Genomic DNA, 6,207 nt, shown 5'->3' with positions numbered 1-6,207 from the left:
AGCCATGATCTGCAAATACAAGAGCCCTAAGCAGATGTCCCAACCTCCCAGTTACATATGGAAGGCAGTGAGATGGGAAGAACTCCATGACTGTGCTATCCCCACCTATCTGCCATAGTGGGAACTGATGCATGTAATTCCATTCAGAAATGATGTCCAAAGCTTGGGTGTCTGGACACCATTTCTGGATGGAGATACGTGCATCAGTTCCCAGTAGAAAGTAATGTGCACCCACGTCTGCTGCCACAGCTGCACAGCAGAAATTCAAAAGGTGCCATTTGCCCATACCCCCATCTTTATGGGAGAGTTGCTGCATCTATAGGATTCCAGCCTGTGATGCTGCCATTCCAGGCAGCCATCCTCTTGACAAGGATGATAATCGGCACCCTAACCAGGTAGACCTCAAAATTCTCAGAAAGTGAAATAGTGACCTGACACTTTGACTATCCTGGATCAGAGACACTCCTGAAGATAAGTCAGAACTCCAGATCAGAGCTGCAGTCTTCGGATAGCATAGCTCTAAATCCTGGGTTGCAGGTAGCTCAGTTCTACTCAAAGTAGACCCATTAAATTACAGGACTCCATTTAGTCACATCCATTAATTTTGATGTGTCTACTCTGGAATAGAACTTAGCTGCATACAAAATGAGTTCTGCTAAAAACCTATGGTAGGGGAGTTTGGAATGGTATTGCCACTAGAGTCCAGAAAGTGACTGAAGAATGTGCTTCCTTCTTGGCAAGGCTTTAAAAAATGCAACAAAGCTTAAAACTAACTAACACAAACAGACCTTTTACAAACCTCTGTCAGTCAACTGTAGGACAAGAAAGCTCCTGCTCATTTCTGTCCCTTGAACCATCACACCTTGGACTTACTATGGTTGAGGTGTCAGGCATAGGCAACCTTGGCTCTCTAGATGTTTTGGAACTACAACTCCCATGATCCCTTGACCACTGGCCCTGTTGGCTAGGGATCATGGGAGTTGTAGTTCCAAAACATCTAGAGAGCCAAGGTTGCCTATGCCTGGTTGAGAATACACGCTGCAAAATAAAGTTAGGTTCTTACCAAAATAGAATAGCAAGTGTTTAAAATTGTTTCATGTGCAGATCTAGGTGAACTGTGATAAATGCTATCTGTGATGTCTGAGTTTGGGGGTGGGGGTGGGGAATACTAAAATCTGCAGTTGTGTAAAATTTAAAATATCCTGTATCCAGGAGACTAAGAGACTTCAGTGTTATTCACACTGATTTCAAGTAACATCTTCAACTCTAGGTTGGACCTGTGGGTTTAAAATTTATAGCTACCCATAGGACTGACTCCTGCCCTGCCTATTTTTTATCTGTGTCTATACTGTGGCTCTGCAACAGGAGACTCAGTGGAAACAGCAACCGAGTACTTTTATGCTGTTTATGCCAAATAATGTTGCTGCTCTTTCAGGGCACAAGTGTGCATGAACTCTCATTTTGGTCAAGTCACTGAACTACTGCTGGTGGAATATCAAAAGAGAACTTCTGTGCTGACAGGGTGTATTTTTTCAAACCCGGGCAGTGTAAAAGAAAAGCTTCTACCACTGCTTCGCTAACCGCAGAGTAACAGTGAACCTCTTTCAGATGCACACACTTTCCTGCCAGTTCTATTAGTGAAGCATTGAGGTCAGCAGAGGGGGCATTGTAAAGGACCAACCTCTCCAAAGTCCTGCTGTAGGTGCTGGCAATGAACTTAACCTGATCAGCCATGTGCAGAGGTGTGTCAAAATGCAAAGCGGACACAGGGATGGTTGGCTTCAGTACCACAGGAATCTTCCTTATAGGCACTGTTGGAGCAAACTCCAGCCTCACACGGAACTGTGGGTGCTTCTCACTCACCAAAGCCCAAAGCTCTTTGGGAATGTTGCTGTCCAGCCCTTCATAGAAAAGGTCCAGAAACCGGAACGGCCCTCTGTTCGGTTTCAGTAGTTCCCAAAACATCTTCTCAGATAAACTGGCATAGCAGACTCCCAAGGCAGACAACTTAGGGCAGGTCCTCAGAACATCAGCGATGGTCTCTGGCTTGAGAATCATTGGACCAGGTGCTTGGTTGTTGATGAACAAGGCATGCAGGTTTGGGTTGCTGGATGCAATCATCTGAACAGTCCCATTGTCCAGAGTGAAAGGCATGTGCCGGAAGTCAATATACTGGAGATCAATCCCATTCCTGCTTTGGCAGATACTCCGGATGCTATGCAAGACATCTTGGCCGGAATAGAAATAGGGGCTTATTCCCAGGCATACAATACAGAGCCCCTGCAACCTGCAGCTCCGACAGGCCAATACGTCCAAGATGCCTGTGGCTTGTCTCCGGTTCAGGTCCAGGGACTGGTCAACCACCAAATGCAGGTGTCTGATGAGACCTAGGAATGGCTGTAGCCACTGCAACAGGCACTCGTCATCCTCATCCTCTGTGTCAAAACTGAAATAAGATGTTGGGGAGAAGCCATGAACTCCTGCAGGGCTGAATTTGAGTTGCAGCAGATGAACACAACTAATTTGCACTTCTTCTAGATCTATGAGCAGGTTAGACAACTCTACAGCTGTAGCATCACCCCCCCCCCCGGCAACCATTTATTTAACTATGTTTAATAGCTTTTCTTCCAAGGAGCTTGAGGCAATATCCATGTTTCTTCCCTGCCCCCTTCATTTTACCTTCAGAACAACCCTGTGAGTTGGGATAGGCTGAGAGATATCATGATTGTCCCAAGGTCAGCTTGTAAGCATAAAAGTTTGACCAACTATTAAGTCTGAGCTTTAACCATTTTCAGGTATACTTTGTGCCCCACCCCCATTTTAGAGGGAGAAATGTACACTTAAAACTAATTTGGATTTTTCTAGGTATAAACAGTGTGGCTTGGAACATGTTTCAGCTTTCCAGGTTAGAATGAGTCAGGGAGGACCAAACATCCTTGTATTATAATCAGACACCTCTAGCAAATAGAGTTTGTACGTTCTGTGAGCAAAAATAAATGCTTGTTTGTGGACACTACTGCAAATGCGCACTCAAAACCATGCAGGAAATGGAACCCACCAGTCACAACTTATGCCCTGTGCAGCTTGATTTAATCCTGCACTAGAACACTGTCCTCTATTATGACACACACACCATGTTTTCACTGCGAGGTGCAAAAACAAACAATTTTTGTACTTTTCAGTTGATTGGGGACCTTTGCCAAATTCCTAGGATCTGGCTTTCCAGGAAGAACTCTCACCATTTCAATACACCTGTGAAGGTGTCCCAATGTCTTTCATTACAACCACAGCAAGTGTCAGGGACTGGCAAGCTGCTGCCGAGTGCTCCCTGGGAGCAGGTGGGCTAGAGTCTGGCACAGGAGGGGGGCACTGGTATGTGGGAACATGTATCAGCCAGAAGGCAAGAATCAGAGGCAGGGGAAGCTTAGAAGCTGGAGCACAGGATGGAATAGAAGTAGAGGGGGGAAGAGGCAGGTCAGGCAAGTGCAAGGGCCAGGTGCTTCCCACCCTCTCATGAACCACTGTCCCCCAGAACTAGGAGGGAATGGAAAAGTGATGAGCAGAGGAAGTTTCCACACAGGCACAGTCTCCATACATGCAGCCCATCAGAGGAAGGCACATAAACTGGTAGAGGGGAAGTGCCCCCCCTTGCTGTAAGTGCTCCACAGAGCACTAACCTGGGAATAGCTGCCTAGATGCTAAATTGGAGTACGTAGATATCCAGAGCTGTAGAAGCGCCTGTATTATTTTTAACAACAAATACTGAACTACTGTATCTGATGTGTGCATTCATTGGCTGGGAAGCACCCTTGACAGCAAGAAGGGGAGATTGGGGTGGGTGGGTGCATGCGTATGACTACTGAGAGTCTCATTCACCTTTAAATCCATACTGACTGAACTTGTGGAGGAGAGAACAAGCATGTGCCTTTCAGCGGAGAATGAGAAGGCGGCTTTGAGCCAGGGGAACCTGGGGCGTTCCAGATGTTGTTTGGCTACAACTCCCAGCATCCTTAATGGCTGACCATGCTAACTGGTGCCTGATTAAAACTACTTCATCATCATCATCTTCATCATCACCACACACACACACACGTTTGTTAGCAGGCATGGTCAATAACGTAATGTTCCTTTTTGACTCTACAAGCAACCAGCCGCAAACGCTGCGTCTTACCCAATTTCTGTGAAATCCCAGACAGAACTGGAATGCACTTCTGCGGCCCAGTGCTCGCACACATGCACAACGTTGTATCTGTCTCTGGCAGGCAAGAAGGAAAATATGTGGGCCAGAATTTCCCCTGGGATACAGTTCCAAAGGACTTTCGCCAGCTTAGGCATCCTCTGAAACAGCTGGCTGAAGTCTCTAGAGCGCCGCCTTCCTCACTGAAAGACAATTCCCCAAAGATGAAAGGCATCAGTTCCGTACTGTCAACACTGACCGGCAGCAGCTCTACAGGTTTCCCAGCATGTGACTACTACAAGCCCTACCTGAAAAGGTCAGGGATGGAACACCTTCCAATTTTAAAACCTGAGGCATTGTATTTCTAAGTCAGATTGCCTGCACACTTTCTGAAGCAGTGGGGTGAAACCAAAATGACAAGTTGTAAAGCATGGAACAGATGGGAGAGGAAGGAATTATTATTACATTCTATAGCCCACCTTTACCCCCAAGGAATTCAAGGTGGCACAAATGGTTATAGTCTTCTCCATCTTCATCCTCAGGACAGCTCTATGAGGTAGGCTGGGTTGAAAGCCAGTGACTAAGCCAAGGTCACCCAGGGCTGAAGCAGAATGACTTGAAACTCCAAAGCAGCCCAGTGACTCCAGCCATGCAGAGAAACTTCAATTGCATACTGTACTGTACTTATGTTTTATGTAAACCACTTGAGAGAGCTTGCCCATTAAATAGCATTAAAAGGAATAATTGCTGAAGCGATGTCACACACACGCTTGTGTGCCAACTTGAATAAAATATTGGGGGGGAGGGCCAGGTAAGGCCCACCCCACAAAATCGATCACATGACATGGCACACAGACATTATCTGAATGGCAACACCCATCAACTTTTTGGGGGGGCGGCCGGTCCCCTCAAATATTTTCGGGGGAGAGCCGAAAGTACCTCAGCCCTTAGGTTGACTCCAATGCACACAGCCATCTAAAAGAGCTTCCGAGTTTCCATCCACCCAGGTTCACAGAAATCACGCAATTTGAAATTATCGTTTCATTTATAATTTTGCAGGGCTGATCATTTCATGCCACTCAGCATGTTACGGAAACCTGACAGGAGCAGGCACTGGGTCCGTCTTAGACAGAAGCAAGCCGGAAATGCCCAGAAAGCAAACGGTACGTTTTCCCGAAAGACCCCCTTCACCTTAATCTCGGATTCGGAAGCAGGAGGGAAGCCCGGCAAACAGCGTCGCTTGCAGCAACCTGAAGAGCGAGCAACTGCAACGACGCCGACGCCCAGCACGAAGTGAGCGGTAGCCCAGCACGAAGTGAGCACAACGCGCTGCGCGCGCTCTTGTTCAGCCGGAGCTCCACGTGTTTCCCGCCACACCTGCGCGCAATTAACACCTGGCCGCGAAGCGGCAGCCTGAAGTACGCAGGCGCGCGCGGGGTAGTGGTGGAGAAGCGCCGCACCTGGAGAGTTAACCCTGTCGCTTCCGGGCAACAGGAATTGACCGCGAGGAGTCGCTACGCCGCGAGGACGAAAGAAAAGAAACCAAGCAAATTTTGGTCAGATGCTGTAATTTGTTCTGTGCCCACCTCAGAAAAGGGTGGTGGGGTTGGCTCCGGCTATACTTGAAGGCAGGGCCGGATTTAGGCTTGATGAAGCCCTAAGCTACTGAAGGTAATGGGACCCTTATATGTCCAGCTGTCCTTTGTCAACAACAAATTGTCGTTTTTTGTGTTGAATACATGCTATATGGTAATTTTTGGACCTAATAGGTACCTAAAGCCATTTTCAGATAACAAAATATGTATTTTATCAAAGTAATTGTTGAACTGAAATACAATTACCTACATCTTAGGAGCCTACACAACACAAAACACTGTTGCTGTATGTAGGTTTTATTTTATTCGTTTTTAATCTTATATTTTGGAAATGTACATCCATGTTTTTTCTTTAATTTTTTTTGCAGCCTCCAAGAGAGTGGAGCTACTGTCCCTACCCAAGAGAGTGGGACCTTTAGCTATAGCTTGCCCATT

At 46.8% G+C, this 6,207-nt stretch overlaps 1 pseudogene; it reads right to left on the bottom strand.

Annotated features, from left to right (window-relative positions):
• Window positions 1-1,470: 1,470 nt before the first annotated feature.
• LOC118086774 (F-box/LRR-repeat protein 8-like) lies at window positions 1,471-4,335 on the bottom strand (annotated as a pseudogene).
• Between the last annotated feature and the right edge of the window lie 1,872 nt (window positions 4,336-6,207).

This window comes from Zootoca vivipara, chromosome 6, assembly GCF_963506605.1.
Source record: "Zootoca vivipara chromosome 6, rZooViv1.1, whole genome shotgun sequence".
Lineage (NCBI taxonomy): Eukaryota > Metazoa > Chordata > Lepidosauria > Squamata > Lacertidae > Zootoca > Zootoca vivipara.
The sequence above is the reverse complement of the archived record's forward strand: the minus strand, read 5'-3'. Positions and strand labels throughout refer to the sequence as shown.